The 23,360-nt window shown below is 41.7% G+C and overlaps 1 protein-coding gene across 2 annotated transcripts in view; it reads right to left on the reverse strand.

Moving 5' to 3' along the window:
- The window catches only part of LBHD2 (LBH domain containing 2), a 77,253-nt gene extending 56,942 nt beyond the window's left edge, over nucleotides 1–20,311 (reverse strand). The window contains exon 1 of one of the 2 annotated variants that reach the window (XM_070751747.1): nucleotides 20,096–20,311. The gene's annotated coding sequence lies outside the window, so the exon portion shown is untranslated. Of the gene's footprint in view, nucleotides 1–18,508; nucleotides 18,581–20,095 lie in introns of those variants that run through there. The other variant, XM_070751755.1, reaches the window with a different exon arrangement.
- Nucleotides 20,312–23,360: the final 3,049 nt, after the last annotated feature.

Genomic DNA, 23,360 nt, shown 5'->3' on the forward strand with positions numbered 1-23,360 from the left:
TAAAAAAAAAATCTTTCAACATATACATAACAAGAAAAGAGCCAAGGAAACAGTGGGTCCACTAAAGACAGAAAATAGCAAAGATGTAACAGGCAGTAGAGGGAAAACAGAACTGTGTTAACTCATTCTTTAAATCAGTCTTCACCCCAAAAGAAACTATTTATTTATTTATTTTATTTATTTACTTGTCAAACAAGTATAGTATTATAGTACATATTAATATAACATAACGTAACATAACGTAACATAACATAAGTAGAACGTAGTAATAGAAAGGATAATAAGACAGTAGGACAGGGACATTAGGCACATAAGTGCACTTATGCACACCCAGCCTACCAAAGACAGACTAGAAATTGTAATGTCCATAGCAACAACAGGGGGCGACATTTGGCGGGAAGAATATAACAATCTCTGCCTCCACCCACAGCACAGCAGTCTCAGCCATTTTGCCAGCTGATATTGAACTGAGTTTGAGACATGAGGAAGAGGAAGTAAATAGACTGGCTAACTCAGCAAAGCCGAGACAACCGCCGCAAGGAGAGCCTCGCTCTGCAGGGGAACACCGTTTTCAGCAACTTTCTATTAGGGATTCGTCCACTCCACAACCGAAAGGATGGCAAAGGGAGTTGTTCAGCCGCCGGGATTTCTGCAACGCTATCTACGGCTCATATGTAGCCCCGCCCACTGTCATCCATCACACCGCCATCAGCATCTGACCACAGGGGTCGCTGTTGCTGTCTTCCAAGATCGCAGTGTTCGTTAGAGTGGGAGGCTCATTGTGCTCCATGGAAATAGATATCGGATCGTCTGTATCCCTCATGTCCTGGAGCACCATCAAACAACTTTTTCCTCGACTATCAAAAAACCGTTTGGGACCATGTCCACTCTTCCTGAAGGACTACCAGGGACGATTAATCCCAACTGTGGGGAAGGGTTATTTTCCAGTGCAGTATAAGAGTTTTTGGGGGCGGTTGCCTATTATCATTGTGGATGGCCCATTTACCAGTTTGTTAGGTTTGGACTGGTTTTCTGCATTGGGGTTCACCATTATGGGCATTAATGTTGTGAGCAATGTCACCATGTCTAGCCAGTTGGCACGGGAATTCCCATCGCTGTTTGATGGCACCCTGGGAAAAATACTCTGGTACCCCAGTTGCACTAAATGTTGACCCTCAGGTTCCACCAGTTCGTTTGAAGCTGTGGCGTGTGCCGTTGGCCATTAAAAGTAAGGTTGATGCCGAACTGGATCAGCTAATCAGTTTTGGTATATTGGAACCGGTGGACCAGGCAAAGTGGGAAACTCCCTTAGTTACAGCCATAAAGCCTGGTGGGTCAGTGTGTTTGTGTGGGGATTATAAATGCACTGTTAACAAGGAACTCGCATACCATTCTTACCCTGTGCCCATGGTTTCACATTCTTTAGAGGGGGAAAGTCTTTTTTGCTAAAATTGACCTGTCTAGGGCTTACCAACAGTTGCCCATGGATGGGGAGACAGCTGATTTACAAACAGTTATCACCCACAGAGGGGCATTTCGTTGCTCCCGTCTGCAATTTGGAATAAGTTCCGCCCCTGGAATTTTCCAGGGGCTCATGGAGCGGCTGTTATATTATTATTATTATTATTATTATTATTATTATTATTATTATTTAGATTTATATGCCACCCCTCTCCATAGACATAACGTTCTCATTGGGTGTCGTTAAAGTATAACGTATAAAGTCTAATAAATAATAAATAACCTGTCACTTTTGTTGTTAACCAGTTCTTAAGTATTGTAAGCATTAAAGTTGTGTTGTACCTGCCGCTATAGAAAGGATAATAAGACAGTAGGACAGGGACATTAGGCACATAAGTGCACTTATGCACGCCCAACCTACCAAAGACAGACTAGAAATAGTACCTGTAAAAGCCACACTAGAAATAAAAATTAAAATAAGCAAAAAATGTATGAGAACATCAGTCTGACCTTGGTGAATATAAATCATTGGGGACTAATGGATTACGTTCCTGGCAAATACAAGAGCAGTGATGGCGAACCTTTTGTGGTTTGCATGCCAAAAGGGAGTGTGTGGGTGTGCTAGCATTTGTTCACCTGCCCAAACCCCTTCCCTCCCCACCCACACACATGTGCACCATCCCCACCATCACCGCGCTGCCCCTTCATGCATGCACACAGGCCTTTCTGAAGCCCCAGTGACAGAAGTGGGGAAAAAACACCCAAAGGACAAACCGGAAGTTCAGAAAAACGTACTTTCAATTTTCCCGTTGTGCTGTTTTTTGCACTTCGGGGTTTCAGGAAGTTTTCCTGAATCCTACAGACTGCAAAAAACAACACAACGGCAAACCAGAAGTGCGTTTTTCCGAACTTCCATTTTGTCCATTGGGTGAATTCTTTTTGCCTCCGGGGCTTCCCCAAGGCCGAAAATCCTGGAGCTGACACAGGGTAACACCTCGTGTGTCCTCCGATATGGCTCCGTGTGCCACCTGTGGCACGGATGCCATAGGTTCGCCATCACGGTACTAGAGAATTAGACAAGAACTAATGTGGTTCCCATCTTCCAAAAAAAAAAAATCCAGGAAACTACAAACCAATCAGCCTAATATTAATACCTGGGAAGATACTGGAAAAAATAATAAAAAGCCAGATTTTTGAACATCTAGAAATAAGTAAAGTTAATACTAGTAGCCAGCATGGGTTTGATAAAAACAGATCATGCCAGACCAATTTTATTTCATTCTTTGACAGTGATTATATTAGTAGTCCAATGAAATGCTATGAACCTAGTAAATGTAAGATTTTAGCAAGGCATTTGACAAAGAAGACCACAATTCACTTCTTCATAAACTAGAAAAATGTGGGCTAGACTGCATCACCACCAGATAGATTTGTAACTGGCGACAAACCATACTCAGCGTCCTTAATGGTGCTACATCGCATAGAGGGAAGTAAGTAGTGGGATACCACAAGGCTACGTCTAAAGCCCAGTACTCTTCATTATCTTCATAAATGACTCACATGAAGGAATAGAAGGGGATCTTATCAAATTTGCAAATGACATTAAGCTGTCAAGAATAGTCAATATCCCAGAAGACAAGCTGAGGATCCAAAAGATCTTGAGAGACTTGAATAATGGGTGTATCCAACAAAATGAAATTTAATGTGGAGAAAAGCAAAGTTTTATATCTAGGCAGAAAGAAACAAAGATATAAGTAAGTACAGATCAGGCAACACCTGACTCAAAAACAGTAATTGTGAGAGGGACTTTGGAGTCCTGGTGAACAGTCACTTAAACACGAGCCAGCAGTGTGCAACAGCTGCCAGAAAAGCTAATACAATCCTTGGTTGTATAAATAGAAGCATAGAATGGAAATTAGTGCTGCTTTATAAATCCTTAGTAAAACCAAAACCCTACATCCAGTTTTGGTCACCACATTACAAAAAAGATGTTGAGACTTTGGAAAATAGTGCAATTAAGAGTAACTAAGATGATTGAGGACCTGGAGACAAAAACATATGAATAACACTTACAGGATTTGGGTATGGCCAGACTAGAGAAAAGAAGAACTTGAGTGACATGATAGCAGTAGTTCAGTATTTGAGGGGCTACCACAAAGAAGAGGGGTCAACTTATTGTCCAGTGCACCAGAAGGCAAGAAAAAAAACAATAGATAGAAACCAATTAAGGAAAGGAGCAACCTGGAATTAAGAAACTTCCTAACAGTGAGAACAATTAACCAGTGGAACAGCTTGTTTTCAGCAGGTGCTTCCTCACTCCAGGTTTTTAAGAAAGGGCTAAACAGCCACCTATTGTTCTGACCCAGCCTTAGCAGAAGCAAGAAACAGACTTCTTGTCACAAAACCACCACCCCCATCTTTATTTACCTCTTGTGAATTAATTAATCACCCACTGAAAAGTCCAGGCAATAGTCCTTCAAGGAGTTAACTGAATAACAGATCTTATCAGTTCCTTGTGATAATTGCAAGGCTGTGAGCTCCCAGCAGAAAGGCTGCAAATTAACATCTGGCAAGCAGTTTTTGAGTCATGAAAAACAATGAGCAAAATCTTCAGAAATACGAACTGTTGTCTCCTACGACAGCCACTCCCCTTTCCTTCTATTTATTCCTCAGCCAGGGAGGGGCCATTCAGCATCTACATGTGCTTTGCTTCCCGAGTCAACTCCTTGTGCTCCGTTGCTCACCTCTTCTAACTGCTTATATATAACTGCATCTGGAAAAGGCCCCAGCTGTTCCTCCTCATTTATATCAGCCTCCAAAGGCAGCTGCCTCTCCAGTGGCTGGTAAATGTAAGATGGCCCTGACTATTTCTACATCTGACACAGAGCATCTGTCAGAGCCTTTCCTGGACTCCAGCACTGGCCCAAGTTTCTCCTCAACCTCCTCATTGTCCGAGTCTGCCACCAGCTCTGCTGGCAGCTGGCAGGCCACAACACCTATCTGAAATGGTACAAGGTCTCCTGTTTGAGCAGACAGTGGGAATAAAAGACCTCCAAGGTTCCTTCCAGCTCTATTCTGATTGACGAACCTACTACTATGTTTACAAAAGCTTACTACAGTAGTACCTCTAGATATACTCCACATGCGAGTATTCCAAGTTACGGGCTGAGACGTGAGCAAAATTTCTGTTTGACACCCGAGCTCAAATTCGGGATATGAGCCGAGCGTCCACTAGGTGGCGGAAGAATTCCATTTTTTCCAGTTATCTGGGCGCAAAAAGCCAAATCTAAATGCATTGGTTCGAGATACGAATTGATTGACATACGAGGTTGGCTCTGGCACGAATTAAACTCGTATGTCGAGGTACCACTGTATATAAAGAAATGCAATCTTCCCACAAAGACACATGATGTACCTAAACATGTAACTAAATTTAATGATTCATTCACACTGGCTGCAAGAGTCACTTGGTTGTGAGATGGGCATCATATAAGTTTAATAAATAATAAAAACCAGAAATACTTAACAGCATGAACTGATCGTTCTTTTCTAATCTATCAAATCTGTCAAATTAGTATTTATAAGAGATTTGATGTATCAATAAAGCCAACATTTTTACCATATTGATGAATTAAAATATTAAAATTTAATCCAGATTAAAATGTTTGTTATTACCCATGTTTAAATCTGGCAAACCACATTCAACTCAGTTTGCTTAAGAGGCCTGCACAGATATAGCCCCAATAATATGAGGTTTACTGAATAACACAGAACTAAAACCCTATGCAAAGAAGCCTCACTAGTTGCTAAGGCAACAGGACAAAGTTTTTATGTCATTTGAGATAATGGCTCATATCTTCCACTGAAATTACAGAAACAGGGTTTTTCTGTTGATTTATCTTGATATATTTTAAAAAATTCTTTATTCTGTATACATTTATTTTTTAAAAAAATCCTCCTATTTACATATTGTCAGCATCAGAATTCATGGTAAAAGTAAAAGTGTAAAACAATACAGGGAAAACATGATAACAGCCCAATAAACGATAAAAATCAAATGTGACCCTTATTTCATATCCTAAGGTAGGGTTTAGTCAAATTGCCTAGATAAGAAACACAACAATATTCTTGTATCTAAATTGCTAAAAAGTTAAAGTTTTGAAACAAGGTCAAATCTGTATAGGAAAAAATCAATATGCCAGTGTTTAAAAACTGAAAATATCTTAGCTTCTTTGTACAGAGGCCACTTTATCCTCGATGGAGGTTCAGATAGCTGAAGAATGCAATATCCGTGAGCATGAGATTTTAAAATGAAAGAAACTGAATTGCAGTTAAGCCTCCTGGAGGTAAGTGGATCCTAATAGCAATAGACTTATATATTGCTTCATAGCCCTCTCTAAATGGTTTACAAAGTCAGCATATTGCCCCAAATAATCTGTGTCAGGTTTAGCAATCCTAGATGATATTTCACCTATAAGGCAAAAAGTAGAATGTATTACCATATAAGGCAGTGTTTTTCAACCAGTGTGCCGTGGCACACTAGTGTGCCGCGAGACATGGTCAGGTGTGCCGCGAAGCTCAGAGAGAAAGAAAGCAAGAGAGAGAGAAAGCAAGAGAGAAAGAAAGCAAGAGAGAAAGAAAGCAAGAGAGAAAGAAAGCAAGAGAGAGAGAGAGAAAGAGAGAGAAAGAGCGAGAGAGAGAGAAAGAGAACAAGAGAGAGAGAAAGAAAGCAAGAGAGAGAGAGAAAACAAGAGAAAGAGAGAGAGAGAGCAAGAGAGAGAGAGCAAGAGAGAAAGAAAGCAAGAGAGAGAGAGAAAGAGGGAGGGAAGGAGAGAGAGAAAGACATAGAGGGAGGTAGGGAGGGAGAGAGAAAGAAAGAGGAAGGAAGGGAGAGAAAGAGGGAGGGAGAAAGAAATAGAGTGAAGGGGAGGAAGAGAGAGAGAGATATTTTTTTTGTCCAAACTTTTTTTATCTGCCCCCCCCCCCGCTCAATGTGCCCCAGTGTTTCGTTAATGTAAAAAATGTGCCGCGGCTCAAAAAGGGTTGAAAATCACTGATATAAGGTATAGGGTAGAATGTAAGCATACTAATGCTGAGTCATTGGGTGTGAACTGCAATGTGATTGGGCCAGAGCATTATAAGATGCAAATCAACTTCACCATTCCTGTGTGGTCGTTGGTGGTTGTTTGCTGTTGATAGTGGTTGTTAGCTAGTTGGCTGGAGCAGTTTGAGTGTGAGTTAGGTACTGAGTAGAGTGTGATAGTGATATGAAGAAACCTGGATTGGTTTAGTATCTACTAGAAACCTGGATTGGTTTAATAACTACTTGTAACCTGGATTGGTTGAAAATCTACTTGTAAGTAAGATGACTATAGCTGAGAAAATATTATTTTACTGAAAGAGTAGTAGATCCTTGGAACAAACTTCCAGCAGACGTGGTTGGTAAATCCACAGTAACTGAATTTAAACATGCCTGGGATAAACATATATCCATCCTAAGATAAAATACAGAAAATAGTATAAGGGCAGACTAGATGGACCATGAGGTCTTTTTCTGCCATCAGTCTTCTATGTTTCTATGTTTCTATGATGGTAAAGTTACTGTATATAGAAGACTGAAGATATTTTGAATATATCTCCAGACAATCTGGAACTTCATTTTACCAAACTCAGAAGAATGAAAAGGTGGGTCAATCTGAAGCAGCGCAGGATCAAACTGCCAACTTCTGGCAGTCGGCACTTAGCAGAATTAGCCTGCAATACTGCATTCTAACCACTGTGCCACCATGGATCCTAAGGTGTGCAGAGCTTTAAAAGTCAGAAGGAGTTAACACAAATTGGGTCCTATAGCCTTTTATTTAAACCTAAGTCCCACTTATCCCCCTAGGTTTCTATGGCAAGTCTCTTTTGGAAAAAGGGTGATAATTTACCTATTTGTTAGCTTTTCAATATTTTAATGCTGTAGTCTGCCCAGAGTCATTTCTATATGAGATGGACAGCAAATAAAGTTTATAAATAAATAAACTCATAGCCTTCAGAACAGCAAAGCTGGCTGGGAAGTTTTGGTAGTTGAAATCCACTCATCTTCAAGTTGCCAAGGTGGACAAACGCTGCAGAAAAATCACCTGCATGACCTTAGGCAAATCTGTAATTGTCTAGTGCAGGATTTGACCCAGCATTCTCAATCCAAAGCTAACTTTAGAACGGTAAGCTTCCTTTCAACAGGAAGAAGCAAAAGGCGAGAAAGTCTGATGAGCAATACATATACAAAATTGTTGTACTGGTTAAATTCTATTTCCCTCATTCTATACCTCATTGTGCCAATTTCCTAAGGTTCTTAACCTAAGAGCGAATCTGCAGGGAAAAACATAAACTACCATATTTTTGGAGTATAAGACGCACTGGAGTATAAAATGCACCTTTGTTTTGGGGGAGGAAAATAGGGAGGGGAAATCCATCTACTAGGTATTCATCTGGTTAGCATACTTAGTCTGATCAGCTTCAGCACACTATTTTATCCCTGGTTAGGGCTGAAAAAAACCTTCTTTGGAGGGAGTAGCAATGAAAACAAGCCTGCAAGCCAGGAAAATTGTTAGCACCTTGTTAGGGTTGGGGGAAAAAAAGCTTTGAAAAGGCCACAGTTGGAGTATAAGATGCAATCAAATTTTCAGCTTCTTTTACGGGGGGAAAAGTGTGTCTTGTGCTCTGAAAAATATGGTAAGCACTGGACAGATTATGGGCTGCTGATCGGTTTCCGGTCACAATTCAAAGTGTTGGTAATGACCCTTAAACCCCTACATGGCATTGGGCCAGAATACATCCTGAACCACCTTCTACCGCACGAATCCTAGCGGCCGATAAGGTCCCACAGAGTTGGCCTTCTCCAGGTCCTGTCGACCAAACAATGTCGTTTGGCGGGGCCCAGGGGAAGAGCCTTCTCTGTGGCGGCCCCGGCCCTCTGGAATCAACTCCCCCCAGAGATTAGAACGGCCCCCACCCTCCTTGTCTTTCGCAAATTACTCAAGACCCACCTTTGTCGCCAGGCATGGGGGAGTTAGGATATTCCTTCCCCTACAAGTTATGTATGGTATGTTTGTGTGTATGTTTGGTTTTTATAATAAGGGTTTTTAGATGTTTTATTAAATTGGATTGTTACATGTTGTTTTTTATCATTGTTGTTAGCCACCCCGAGTCTGCGGAGAGGGGCGGCATACAAATCCAATAAATAATAATAATAATAAATAATAATAATAATAATAATAATAATAATAAATAATAATATACAGGTTGTATAATAAATAAATTGTAAAGTAGAGACAGTTACGGCACAATCTTAATGTGGATTTTCATTTGCAAAGATTCTTCAGTGTCAAAGACAATATACAAAAGAATATCTGTAACTAAGAAACTCCTGGTGTAGTAGACTGAATTTGTATTTATGATCTTACCATTAACATCTCTTAGACAGCAACTTTGCTACTATAGAGGAAAAAAAATGCAAAATTGCACTCATTCACATTGGGCTGCATCACTGTTTGTGTGATGTACTCAAATTATTTCCTCTTCTCACACACACACTACCTTCTTGACAGCTAAAGTAAATTGGCTAACTGCAATATATGAAAATACCCCAGATCCATTAGATTCCAATGAATGAAAATTATGAAGGTTGCTTTTTGTATTATTTTTACACTTAAAAATAATGAGTTTAGAAACAGCCAGGAAATCAATGGTTAAGAAAAAAAACTGATTCCCCTTTGAGTCCTGAGGGAGGGGCACTCAGAAACTCTTATTGTGAGTCAGGCAGATTCATATTTGAGTAGGTGGTACAATAGGTATTATGATCTCAGGTTTTAAATCATAATCTGTACTTTGAATTGTACAGAAATCAAATTAATATCTTGCTGGAGTAAGAATGATAACACTAGTCAAGGCCCTAGTAATTGCATTTTACTTTATTTATTTATTTTATTAATTGGATTTGTACGCTGCCTCTCTTGGAGGACTCGGGCCGGTACCAAATGCAGCTTCTCAGGAGGCTTCAGGCACTAGTAGCTGGATACTCAGAATATCTCCGGGACCGCCTTCTGCCGCACGAATCCCAGTGACCGGTTAGGTCCCACAGAGTTGGCCTTCTCTGGGTCCCGTCGACTAAGCATTGTCGTTTGGCAGGACCCAGGAGAAGAGCCTTCTCTGTGGCGGCCCCAACCCTCTGGAACCAGCTCCCCCCAGATATCAGAGTTGCCCCCACCCTCCTTGCCTTTCGCAAGCTCCTTAAAACCCACCTCTGTCGTCAGGCATGGGGGAATTGAGATATTCCCTTCCGCCTAGGCTTATAGAATTTGTACATGGTATGCTTGTATGTACGAGTGGTTCTTTAAATTGGGTTTTTTAGACTGTTTTAATATTAGATTTGTTTACATTGTCTTTTTATATTGTTGTTAGCCGCCCCGAGTCTTCAGAGAGGGGCGGTATACAAATCTAATAAATACAAATACAAATACCTGTGCTTCACTAGGAAACTGCTTGATTGGGCTTGATAAATTGGCAGTTAAAGCTCAAAAATTAATGAGTAGTTACATTTGGGCTTGATACTTAAAGCTTGAAAAGTTATACAGAATATGTAACTCCTTAGCACCAGAGTGTGTTAACTAGCAGTTGGAACAGAGTTCTTTTCAGGTGGGGAATATCTAAGCTCCCAACCCACAGGCCAGATGAGTCATGCTCTGGCCATGCCCACCCCCAGTTTAGCGAAGGGGTAATATCAGAGCATGTTAATATAAAGCAGCTGGCAGTTGGACACAGAGTTCTTTTCAGGTGGGGAGGAGGAGTAGCACATCTAACTCCTTAGCATCAGAGCATGTTAACATAATACCGTATAAGAAATACTAATGATCTGGTGGTCATTTTGAAAAATTCTTTCTTAGCGAGCATCTAGAAGCATCTAGAAGTCTGTAGGCTTTACGGTTCTGGAGATTTTGTGATGAGTAGTATTAGGCATATATATTCCAGTAATGAGATTCCGATCTTACAGAAGGGGTTTAGGTCACTGTGATTAGGTCAGCATATGTTTCTTCCCAATTGCAAAATACATCTACTTTTTAATCTTTAACAAAAATAATAAAGATTGTTTAATGCTGAGCCTAAAATTGTATTCTTTCTATATTGATAAAATGCTGATTTAAGGTAGTGTAGTTCATAAAATCATCTATCACAATGTTCTACCAGTCAATGAGCACTTCAGCTTCAACTGCAACAACACACACGCACAAAATAGATTCAAACTCAGTCTAAACCGCTCGAAACTCAACTGCAGAAAATACGACTTCAGCAACAGAGTGATCAATGCATGAAATGCACTACATGACTCTTTGGTTTCTTCCCCAAATCCCAAAAACTTTAACTTTAGACTGTCTACGGTCGACCTCATCCCATTCCTAAGAGGTCTGAAGGGGCGTGCATAAGCGCACCATTGTACCTACCATCCCTATCCTACTGTCCTATTGTCCAAATTCATCTATACCTACTTGCTTTTGTTTATGTTTATACCCTATCTATTGTCTTATACACGTTTTGACAAACAAACAAACAAAACAAGCCTGATCATTCTAAAGGATTCCAAAAAGATCTATACTTTGGTCTGGTCCAAAATGTTTGAATTGTAACACTCAGGTGTTAATGGTTGAAATAAATAAAGCTATGAAGGTGTAATGTATTTATTTATCAGATTTATACACCATTTATTTCACTGTCTAAGTGACTTTAAGCAGTTTACAAATATAAAGTTATAATTTTGTGATAGCAAAACAAAAAACAGGGAAGTCTGGAAGTCGATTCATGGCAACTGGGCTGCCTTTTCTTCTTGCATTTAAATGTTTCACTACTTATCCAAAGAGATTCTTAACTCAACTTCCAGACAATTCTGCCTGGAAGACTGAGAATGTCCATTGACAAAAACAGAGAATCTTTTCAGTGGAGACAAAATCCAGTTTCCATTGCACACGTACTATATACAGGGTAGTCCTTGACTTACGAACACAAGTGAGCCCCAAATTTCTGTTGTTAAGTGAAACATTCGTTAAGTGAATTTTGCCCCATTTTACGACCTTTCTTGCTCCAGTTGATAAGTGAATCACTGCAGTTGTTAAGTTAATCACACGGCTGTTAAGCGGATTTGGCTTTCCTGTTGACTTTGCTTGTCAGAAGGTCACAAAAGGCAAACACATGACCTCAAGACCCTGCAAGAGTTATAAATACAAGTCATTTGCCAAGCATTGGAATTTTGAGCAAGTGGCCATGGGGATGCAGAAACGGTCATAAGTGTGAAAAATTGTCATAAGTCACTTTTTTCAAACAGTCACTAAATGAACTATTGTAAATCGAGGACTACCTGTATCCAAAACATGTTTTTTAACCCCTTGTGGTTGAAAAGTGTTTGGATGATGCCTGGGTGATGCTAAACAGCTTGTTAAAAAAGATTTTTTAATAATCAGAGATGACTTCTCAGTGCTGAACAGCTCCTTGCTGTGAAATATACAAAATAGTAAAAAGGTAAAATAAATTATGCAAAGTATCAGAATCCAAGGTAATTACTGTTCTTCAAGGGATGGAGGGAGATTGATTCTGAGTGCTAGGACCGTGCAGGCTTCAGAAATATTTTAAATTATTCACCTTTCTCCATAATTCTTAAGGCAGCTGCACCTTTTTATACGTGGAAGTTGGTGTGTGTGTGTGTGCTGTATTCATGTGATTTTAGTCCTACTAAGTGCAAACAATTTGAAAATGTTTTCTTGCCGCATTGTTCTTACATTGAAATTATGGATATGAAAGCATGGTATATTAATAGCTATAAGTAATAGCCATAAAAATAACCAAGTAGGCGTTGTGTTTAATGGATATGTATAAATTGATTGATTGATTGATTGAATTGATTTTTCCCTCTCTTTTTTTGTTTTTGTTTTGTGTGTGTCTGTGTAAAATTGTTTGTTTTAAATGTTTATTTTGTTTTGTTTTTAATCTGAATATTTTAATAAAAAATATTTTTTTAAAAAAGCAATAGCATGGTATAGTGCAGTGATGGTGAACCTATGGCACGACAGGGGTGGGCTGCTGCTCGGAAGGGGGGGGAATGCAGTGGGGTAGCAAAAATGGAGCTCCACCCCAGAACACCCAATTTGCACCGAAAGATGTTGAAAGAAAATGCAGGGCGTCCTACATAAGCCACGCCCACAGTGTGGTAGTAAAAATTTGGATAGCCCTTCACTGCATGCAGAGCCATCTCTCTGGGCATGCCAGCTGTCACCCATTGCTCTTCCGGGATCCGGTGTGCACATTACTCTTCCGGGATCCGGTGGGTGGGGGATTCTGGGAGTTGAAGTCCAGATATCTTCAAGTTGCTGATGTTGGGAAACACTGATATAGACTAATTCATTTACTGTAGATAAAGCTTTCTAAGTTTATATATTAAAAAATAAAACATTGGATGTATTTTTAAATTACTCATTGTATATATACTGTATAAGGAGGAAGTTGGAAGAACTAAATCTAGACTTCCACTTGGGCAGCTTAACCTACTTAAGGCACTTCTGGGATGCTATGAGGGTGCCAAGAGTCATGGTGGCGCAGTGGTTAGAATGCAGTATTGCAGGCTACTTCTGCTGACTGCCAGCTGACTGCAATTTGGCAGTTCGAATCTCACCAGGCTCCAGCTTGACTCAGCCTTCCTTTTGATGTGGGTAAAATGAGGGCCCAGATTGTTGGGGGAAAGATGCTGACTCTGTAAATTGCTTAGAGAAGGCTGTAAAGCACTACAGTGATATATAAATCTAAGTGCTATTGCTAAATGCCCTAAACAGGATTGTACTGGAAGACTTCTTCCCACCCTATAATCCAATGAAGTTTTCTAAATTATAATATTAATTTTAATTTTAAACATCCCCATGCCTCCTTTCTCTCCTCCCCCATTCTAGGATAGGAACATTCATTTATCAATAAGTTGCCTTTAATGCTGGCTTCGAGTTATCGAAGCTTGGAACTCACTACCGGACTCAATTGTGTCAACCCCTAACCCCCCAACACTTCTCCCTTAGACTCTCCACGATTGACCTCTCCAGGTTCCTAAGAGGCCAGTAAGGGGCGTACATAAGTGCACTGGTGTGCCTTTCGTCCCCTGTCCAATTGTCTTTCCTTTCTTTCACCTATCTTATATATTCTCTTCCTTTCATATATCCTCTCCTCTAAGTTCATCTTCACCCTCTTTTATATTATCACATGTCTATTTTCTTCCTATATATTTATGTATTGGACAAATGAATAAATAAAAATAAATAAATAAATTAAAAAGAATACATCTGAACCACGAGGAATGAAGACTTACAGTAAGGACTTCTAAGCTCTCAAGTGTAATAAAAAAATGATAAGAAAGATAATAGTGAAAAGAGTACATATGTTATACACAAATCTGTTTCAGTGATAGGAGTTTGCATTTGGAGGGTTTATCTGAAGTTCAGGAAAACTACTAAAGGTAGACATGTGGTCTGAGTATGATATTTTCTGTAAATCATGGCATTATTATTTAAATTACACCTTTATTATTTCAAGCTCAGTTATCTTTTTTTTTAAAAAAAGTACAAGAAGTTTTCGTGTGCTGTTTCAAATATCTAAAAACAGTGGGACAAAAAGAAATAACTTAGGCAGCATGGCTCACTGGTACCACCTACAGCTATAGGAAAAACGAATCAGCTGCTTTCAGTGTAAGAAACAAGAAAAAGAGATCCCAGCTGCCAGCAGAGGGAGGGGGGGCTTATTTTTTAAACTCACAACCCTAAGTTTGTGACCACAAAGGGAAATGCTGACTTTTGTTCCCCTAACAGGAAGATACAAAAATATACTCATTGTGAACATTCGTATGATGCTTTTGCTGACTATCAATCTCCAAGGTTTCACAGGAAAGTATTTACACCTTAAATTCAATATGTATGTCGTCAGTTTTCTAGGGCACAGTGGATTAATTATTTCTATAAATGTAAATGTAGGTGTGACATTGTCAACCTGATTGGAAAATGTAAAAAAACACAACCATGGCTTTTTCACACCAGCAAGTTAATTGCAAAGAAAATGTTGCTGTCTTGAGGTGGCATCTGTGCAAACAGGAAGAGAGGGAAAAAGAATCCCCCCTATGTATGGTATAGGTAATAGGTTCTCTCAATGTTCTAGTGTGGAACATTAGCTCAAACCATTGATTATGCCAGGGTATCTCCAATGTAACTATCATTTGAGTGTGGGAAAATGATGTGCCATCTGATATACATGCATGTGGAAGCGAAGGAGAAGTAAAGCAGTGTGCAGCAGCCAAACAACCCAATGGAATTCTAAATTGCATTAACAGAGGGATACAATCAAGATCAAGTGAGGTAGTAATAGAATAGAATAGAATTCTTTGTTGGCCAAGTGTGATTGGATACACAAGGAATTTGTCTTTGGTGCATATGCTCTCAGTGTACATAAAAGAAAATATGCATTCGTCCAGAATCATGAGGTACAGCACTAATTGATTGTCATAGGGGTCAAATAAAGCAATTAGGAAACAATCAATATTAATAAAAATCTTAAAAATGCAAGCAACAAGTTACAGTCATACAGACATAAGTGGGAGGAGATGGTGATAGGAATGATGAGAAAAAATAGTAGTGCAGACTTGTAGTTTGACAGTGTTTAGGTAATTATTTGTTTAGCAGAGTGATGGCATTTGGGAAAAAAACTGTTCTTGTATCTAGCTGTCTTGGTGTGTGGTGCTCTATACCACTCTATAAAGCTCTAATAAGACTACACTTAGAATACTGCATCCAGTTTTGGTGACCACACTATAAAAACACATTGAGACTCTAGGAAAAGTGTAGAGAAGAGCAACCAGGATGATTAGGGGACTGGAGACTAAAACATATGAAGAACGATTACAGAACTGAACATGGCTAATCTAGCGAAGAGAAGGACCAGAGGAGACATCATAGAGTGTTCCAATATTTAAGGGGCTGGCAGAAAGAGTATCAGCTATTTTCCAAGACACTGAAGGCCAGACAAGGAATAATGGATGGAAACTGATCAAGGAGTGATTCAACCTAGAAATAAGGAGAAAATTTCTGACAGTGAGAACAATCAACCAATGGAACAGCTTGCCTTCGGAAGTTGTGGGAGCTTCATCACTGGAGGTTTTCACAAAGAGATTGGACTGCCATTTGTTGGGGATGGTGTAGGATCTCCTGCTTGGTCAGGGGGTTGGACTAGACCTACAAATTCCATTCCAACTCTGATAATCTGTGTGCATAATTACTGTGTATACTGTTGTTTTTTCATGTCATATACTTTTAAGTGCATAAACTAGTCAACACAAATCTAGTGGTACTCAATAACAGACAGCAGTTCCCTCAACTCTCTGGCAGATAAAAGAGTCCTATTCAGAAAGGCAACATGGACTTTCTCAGGATGTTACATGAGAGTAAACTAAGACAAAGCAGAATACACAAGAAAAATGAAGAAATGGGTTTTGCAAATCTCTAGCTTTTTAAAAATATTCAGAAGTCCTCTTTTTTAAATCTTGCGATTTAAAAGATCCTACAAATTCTGAATTATTTGTTCTTTACCAAGGATTGTTAATGCCAATATATATTTGCTTTTGTAACACTCCCTTTACTTATTATTGGCTCTGTAGCCTAAAGAATATGGCAAATACAATTTGCATCTTTGTTATTTCATATATTACGAATATAAAATCCAGAAGAAAAGCACACTTTACAAACAATTGTTACACAGAGATGTGCCCGCCCACTCTTTTTGACTTTTCAAGGCTAAAGGACAGGCGGATACACTATTTACAATATCAGTGCTAAGCAATCCTCCAAGCAGATGAAGCTAGAATGTACATAACTCCTTTAGTTTCCCAATTTCCATTCTAACTCTTCCAGTAGGTAGAATGCAGCTCTAAATCCTGAAGAGATGAAATGAAGATCAGTCAAATCAGATTTCATATTTTTAAGTATGCATGCATGCAGGTATGTCTGTGTGTATGTTTGTGTGTGTATATATATAAATTCAGAAAAAATTATATATATATAAAATTCAGCAAAAACATGTGATACATATATATATTGTGTATGTGTGTGTGTGTGTGTGTGTGTGTGTGTGTGTGTGTGTATATATATATATATATATATATATATATATATATATATATATATATATATATATATATATATGACGGTCTTGGTATATTCGGGTTTCTTCCCGTGTAGGATTTGGAAATTTCTGGCGACGTTTCGATGAGGTCCCACTCATCATCTTCAGGCTGGTGTTTCTGTCCTTGTTCTCAGGCGAACACAGCGAGACCTGAGCTGCCTTCCTTCTATAAATACTGGTGGCTGGGTGTGGTACCACACTCAGCCACCAGTATTTATAGAAGGAAGGCAGCTCAGGTCTCGCTGTGTTCGCCTGAGAACAAGGACAGAAACACCAGCCTGAAGATGATGAGTGGGACCTCATCGAAACGTCGCCAGAAATTTCCAAATCCTACACGGGAAGAAACCCGAATACTGTATACCAAGACCGTCATACCTGTACCCGTGAAAATCTACGAAAACATACACACACACACACACACACACACACACCATTTGCATAGAATGTCACAGCAAACTTCTAAGTTACTATTGGCAAGCAAATTTGTTGATAAAAGTGGAAGCTGAAAATTCTAGTTTGTCTCTCTTCTCTAGAAATAATAATTTATAACTTGTTATGGAGTCTGACTTGTAAAAGAAGCAACAATTTAGGATCTGAGACCGAATATAATACTTAACTTGTGGCTTTTTATGTCAACAGCTCCTCATGGGCTCATATCATTTTTTATTTGTTCTGGAAATCCATAAACATAAACTCAATACAAATGTAAAGCTATATTAGCTGTGGCTTCTGCGGTTTTCTGTGCTTGTACAAAGGTGAAAGAAAATGAGGAACTGGGACTTTTTTGTATTCCTAAATTAGGTTTTGTTCATCTGAATACAGCCATTAAAACATACTGTATGCAATTCCCCCCCAACCCCCCCCCCCAAAAAAAATCTATTCATTTTTAATCAGAACTGCCTGGCAATTGTTTTTTGGGTGTACAATCATTACTAGATTTAGTAGTTTGCAACTATGCAATGTGTGAAAGGATTTCGTATACAAATCATTTTCTTTGACCTTTGATCCTCTTTTATGAAATGGGGACATTTTCTGACTGGGCTCTAGAGCTAGGGCATATGAAATGAAAGCTAATGATAGTAATTCATCTATACAATACCCTCCTCCCCCCAAAAAATAAAACACCCCCTGTTAATAATCACAATTGGGCTTTTGAGTGCATGGCAATAAGGCCAAGCGCTTATTTCAGGGTTCAAACAAATATAAGACAGATGTCATATAAGACAATATAATATTCCCTTATATTCACGGTAGATGAAATATGAACAATGGCAATGTATAGACATGCAATTATTTGAACGATATTAATATGAACAACTTCTTCTTTTTTTAAAAAAGCTAGATCAATGTATTACTTATATACTTCGGGTATCCCCCTTTCTTCCTCTTTTTTCCACAATGGCTTCTACCTCACTTGTTTCAGCTGCATGGTATCCCAGGGTAATTTAATACATATTAGAAGATTGACACACTAAGTACATTTTAGCTTGTTGCCCTGCATGTAATGCAGAATGGCAGTTCTCACCTTCATCTTCACCATCCACTTTAACTTTATTAAACCTTCCCTTCCACACCATTACATAAGATCAATTATTACTATTTAGAAAAACCCTTTGCTTAACCAGAGGGAAACACCTGATGCTTTAATTTCAGAGGGGTGAAGGGAAAAAGTGAAATAACCGGATCCTACAAGTTCTAATTCTACACCAGGAAGGAAGTCTCTGCCCTCTTGAATAGACCAAGGCTTGTAGACCAAGGCTCAACAAACAAGCCATCTCCTCTCCACACTAATTTCCAGCCTTCTCCACTATCCCACCTTCCTTTCTGCCAGCAGTCTGTGGATGCCCAGGGTTGCTCCTTGGATGAAAACGTTTCCGTGCAGGAACTCCCTGCCTTCAAGGTTGTCCTCCCGCAGCTGTCTTTTCCTTCAGTTCCCCAAATTCTGCATCAAGCGGGGTCCCCTTTCCCACTTTTGTCTCTTTTCGGGGGAAGAGAGGAGGCGAGAGAACTATACGGGAAAAGCGCCTGGGCGGAGAGGCTTTGGTCTCCCGCTAGCTACCGAGTTGGAACAGCTGCATATGAAGACAGCCTCCTCCTTCAGTGCTTGGAGGCAAGATCTCTCTGTCTGTCTCTCTCTCTCACACACACACAGAGTCTCTCTATCACTCTGTCTCTGTACCTGTCTGTTTCAGTCTCTGTCTCTTTGTCTGTCTCTGTCCCTCTCTGTGTCTCTGTATCTCTCTCTGTCTCTCTCTCTCTGTATCTCTCTCTGTCTTTCCCTCTGTCTCTCTCTCTGTTTCTGTATCTCTCTATTTGTCTCTGTCTCTGTCTGTCTCTGACTTTCTGTATCTCTCTCTCCCTCTGTCTCTGTATCTCTCTCTCTGTCTCTCTGCCTCTGTCTGTCTCTGTCTTTCTGTATCTCTCTCTCCCCCTATCTCTGTATCTCTCTCTGTGTGTCTCTGTATTTCTGACTCTCTCTGTCTCTCTGTATCTTTCTCCCCCCCCTCTGTCTCAGTATCTCTCTCTCTGTCTCTATATTTCCAACTCTCTGTCTCTCTGTATCTCTCTCTCTCCCTCTGTCTCTCTCTCTCTCTATGTATATGTCTCTCTCTCTGTGTGTGTGTCTGTCTCTGTATCTGTCTCTGTATTTCTGACTGTCTGTCTCTCTGTATCTCTCTCTCCCTCTGTCTCTCTCTTTATATATGTCTCTGTATCTCTCTCTCTCTCTGTGTCTGTCTCTATATCTCTGTCTGTCTGTCTGTCTCTCTCTCTGTGTATATATATCTCTCTCTCCCTCTCTCTCTGTCTCAGTCTCTGTCACTGTCTGCCTCTGCCTCTCTCTTTCTGTCTCTCCCTCTGTCTGTCTCTGTCTGTCTGTCTGTCTCTCTCTCTCACACACACACACAGAGGTACCCTGCTTTTGCCACCATGCCCTTGACCTCTCTAGACCCCCTCTTGCCCCCGTCCACCTGAGCCCCCAAGCGAAACCATCAGTCCAACCTTTCCCGCCTTCTTGGGTTCCTGCAGCGTTTCTTTCCAGCCTCTCAACTCTTTCCCTTCTTCTCCAGTCTTTCTCCCGGCCGCCACCCTCGGAAGCGGCTGCCCCGCGTACCCGCCACACGACCCTTCCTTTAGCTCTCCCCCATCTCGCCCGACACTTGCTCGGCCAACTGTCCGGACTTTCCTTCCCTCGCTTCGCTTCCCACACCCTGAATAAGCGTCGACCCTCCTCCTTCCCTCCCTCCTCTCCCTCTGGCTGGCTGTTGCGGGCATTCCCGGCTCCCCTTCCTTCCTTCAGACGTCCCGTCGGCGGGTCCCTTTATCCGAACGGCTCGCGTGCCTCGGACCTGCGCCTTGCTTGCAAATCTCCTGGACAAACACGGGCGGCGCCCGGACACTTTACCTGCTGGCGCCAGGAGGAGCCGCGGCGACGCTTCTTCTCTTTGTCGGCGGAGTCTTAAGGGCTCGGGGAAGGATCCGGACGGGCACCGAGCGCTCGGGTGCCCATGCACGGAGCCGAGCCACTCGCCAAAGGGAACCTGAGGAGGAGCAGCAGCAGCGGCACCGCGCGTCAGGCGGGAGTTGCTACTACCATCGCCGCTCCTGCTTTCTGCCGCCCCGGTCCTTCGTTGACATGCAAAGCAGCTCGGCGACTTTCGGGGGGGGGGGGGAGGAGGAGGTGGAGGAAATGCGGCGGCGGCGACGGTTGGGAGGGGGGGAAGAGGCGACGGAGTGGCAAATAATCCCACCCCGTCTTCACTAGGGAGCGCTGCCCTGCCTGGGGTTCTTGAGAGGCGCCTCCTTTAAAGGAGTTCAGGTTTTAGGCTCCTTTTGGTTCCGTTCGTTTGCCCCTGGGTTGTTTTTGGTTATTTTTAGCACCTGTGGGGGTGCTTTAAATTTGGACCCGCACTTTGGGAAGTGGGTGGGACTTGCCAAGTTTGGATACTCCACAGCCACGCCCACAAGAACTTTCTGTCTGTCTGTCTGTCTGTCTAATTTTTTTCAGTTAGAAATGCAATCATTTACTGTCACAATTCCAATGTTTAATTCTCCTTTCTTTTGAAATTATAGCTTCGGCAGAGATCACTTTTCTGTTATAGTTAATGTCTTAAACTCTGTATTATTATTACTATTATTATTATTATTATTATTATTATTATTATTATTATTATTATTATTTATATGCTGCCCCTCTTTGAAGACTTGGGGCAGCTTACAACATATAAAAACAGTATACATTGATATACGATTAATTAAAATTAAGAATTACATTTAAAAAACTAAAAAAAGTCTACTAGCACACACACATGTCCATTCAAACAAGCCCATTATACATTCATTGGCCAGGGGGTAGAATCTAATGACCCCAAGCTTGGCAGCATAAATGAGTCTTTACAAGAATTTCCTTCTGCTATAAATGTCTCCCAGAAATGTGGAATGAACCTCTCTGGCTTGGAGTAAGTAAAACATTCCTGGGTAGGTTTTCTAAACAACTGCATATGGAAGTGGGGCTTGCCATTGCTTTTCTTTCCACTCCTTAACATGCAGGTGGTCCTTGATTTACAGCAGTTCATTTAGTGACCAAAGTTACAATGGCACTGAAAAAAGTGACTGATGACCATTTCCTATGCTTAGTTATTTATTACTTATTTATTTGGACTTATATGCGATCCAACTCCCGAAGGATTCTGGGCAGCTCACAGCCAAATACAATTAAAATATAACATAAAACCTCCAAAAAAGATAATAGAATAGAATGGAATGGAATGGAATTCATCATTGGCCAAGTGTGATTGGACACACAAGGAATTTGTCTTTGGTGCATATGCTCTCAGTGTACATAAAAGGAAATAACATCTAAAACCAACAATCAAGTAATTAAAACAGTTAAGAAAGAACCGTGCATGTCTCTTGTGACCAGATCCTGATGGTATGCCATCTGGCCTGCCGAAGAAGCCAGGTCTTTAAGGCTTTTTGAAAGGTCAGTAGAGTGGAGGCAATCTGGATCTCAGGAGGCAGCTGGTTCCAAAGAGCCAGAACAGCCACAGAGAAGGCTCTTCCACTGAGGGTGCACCAACCAACATTGTTTACCTGAGGGGACCTGGAGAAGGTTGACCCTGTAGGCCCTTATCGGTTGCTGGGAAATGTTGTGGTTGGCTCTGGGCCAGCTCCTGCAACGGGGAATTTGGATGTTGGCTTAGGAGTGGTGTTGGGTGAACTGAACTCGCACAATTCGGGTCTGTGTGGACTTTGCACTGTTTGGCATGCCGAACATGAACACAATTTTTTTAAAAACTTCGGGCAAAGTTCGGGGTCGCGTTCAGCGTTCAGTCACCTCGGCTGGCCAGGAAGTGATGTCTCCGTGATGTCAAAGCCCTGCCCCTGGAATCCCGTTGTGGGGAGGCTGGGGGCGTGGGGGCAGGGGATTCCCCTCTGCCTGCCACTGCCCCCCTCCCTTTTGATGTCAGAAGAAGGATGGGTGCACGCAGGGTGTGTGTGGAACGTTTCTCCGTTGAGAAAGTAAGACGGTGGCAAGTTTCTCGGCGGGGACCACCTTGGCAGCGGCTTTAACGCGCCGAGAAACTTGCCACCGTTTTACTTAATTTCTGAACCTGATATCATGGATTGAGAGACTGATTGGTACAAAGTTAACCTTGGTGTAAAGTGGCACTAGAACTCAAAGTCTCCTAGTTTCTGTTGGGGTTGGTTCTGAGCCAGCTCCTGATCCGAGGACTGTGGATGTTGGTTTTGGAGAATCCTCAAGTTCTCACAGCTTGCAAGAAAGGAGACATGCCCGGTGCTCTGCCTGCTCAAGTCGCACCGGTTCCACTTTGGCTATGGTGGGGCAGCAGGGTCCTCTCCTGACTGAGCCAGCGCGAAAAGCAGCTCAGAGAGGTGGCCACCAGCAGGAAAAATGCTCCAGGGCGGGCCTGACGGGTGTGCGTGGTGGGCGGTGGCCACCTCTCTAAGCTACTTCTCACTCTGGCTCAGCAGGAGACATGCTCAGTGCTCTGCCTGCTCGAGCCGCCCCGATCCCACTCTGGCTGTGGTGGGGCAGCAGCCACATTTCCTAGCTGAGCCAGCAAGAGCAGCAGCCTGGAGAAGTGGCTGCCGCCTACCCGTCAGGCCTGCCCCGGAGCATTTTTTCTTGCTGGCGGCTCCGGGCTGGAACTGATGGCTGCCGCCATCACCAGTGCTGTGCCTTGCAGGACCCAGCCCCGCAGCTGCCGGTTGGCCCCATCAGTGGCGTCCCAGTCTATCCCTCACAGGAGCCACAAGCGGGAAGAAATCCTCCAGGAAGGAGAGCAGCTCATTGGGGAGACTCTGGGAGGCGGGTGAAGTGGGAGCAATATAGTCTCCCCAACTAGCTGCTCTCCTTCCGGGTGGATTTCTTCCCACTGGTGGTTCCCGAGTGGGACAGCTTCCGTCCACAATTCTGCGCATGCACAGGAAATTAAAGAGGGTGGGGTGTGCGTGTGTGCATGCACACACACACAGGGAATTAACGGTGAAGCGCATTCTCACACGCATTCCCAGAGCGTTCCGGTAGGCTGCCCTTTACTCCATGCATGTATGCGCAGCAGAGACCTGAAGGCCAACTGGCCGGTGGGAGGCAGGGCATCCCAACACTGGGAGCATGGCAAGAGGTAACATCTTTTCCTTCATGA

This window comes from Erythrolamprus reginae, chromosome 1, assembly GCF_031021105.1.
Source record: "Erythrolamprus reginae isolate rEryReg1 chromosome 1, rEryReg1.hap1, whole genome shotgun sequence".
Lineage (NCBI taxonomy): Eukaryota > Metazoa > Chordata > Lepidosauria > Squamata > Dipsadidae > Erythrolamprus > Erythrolamprus reginae.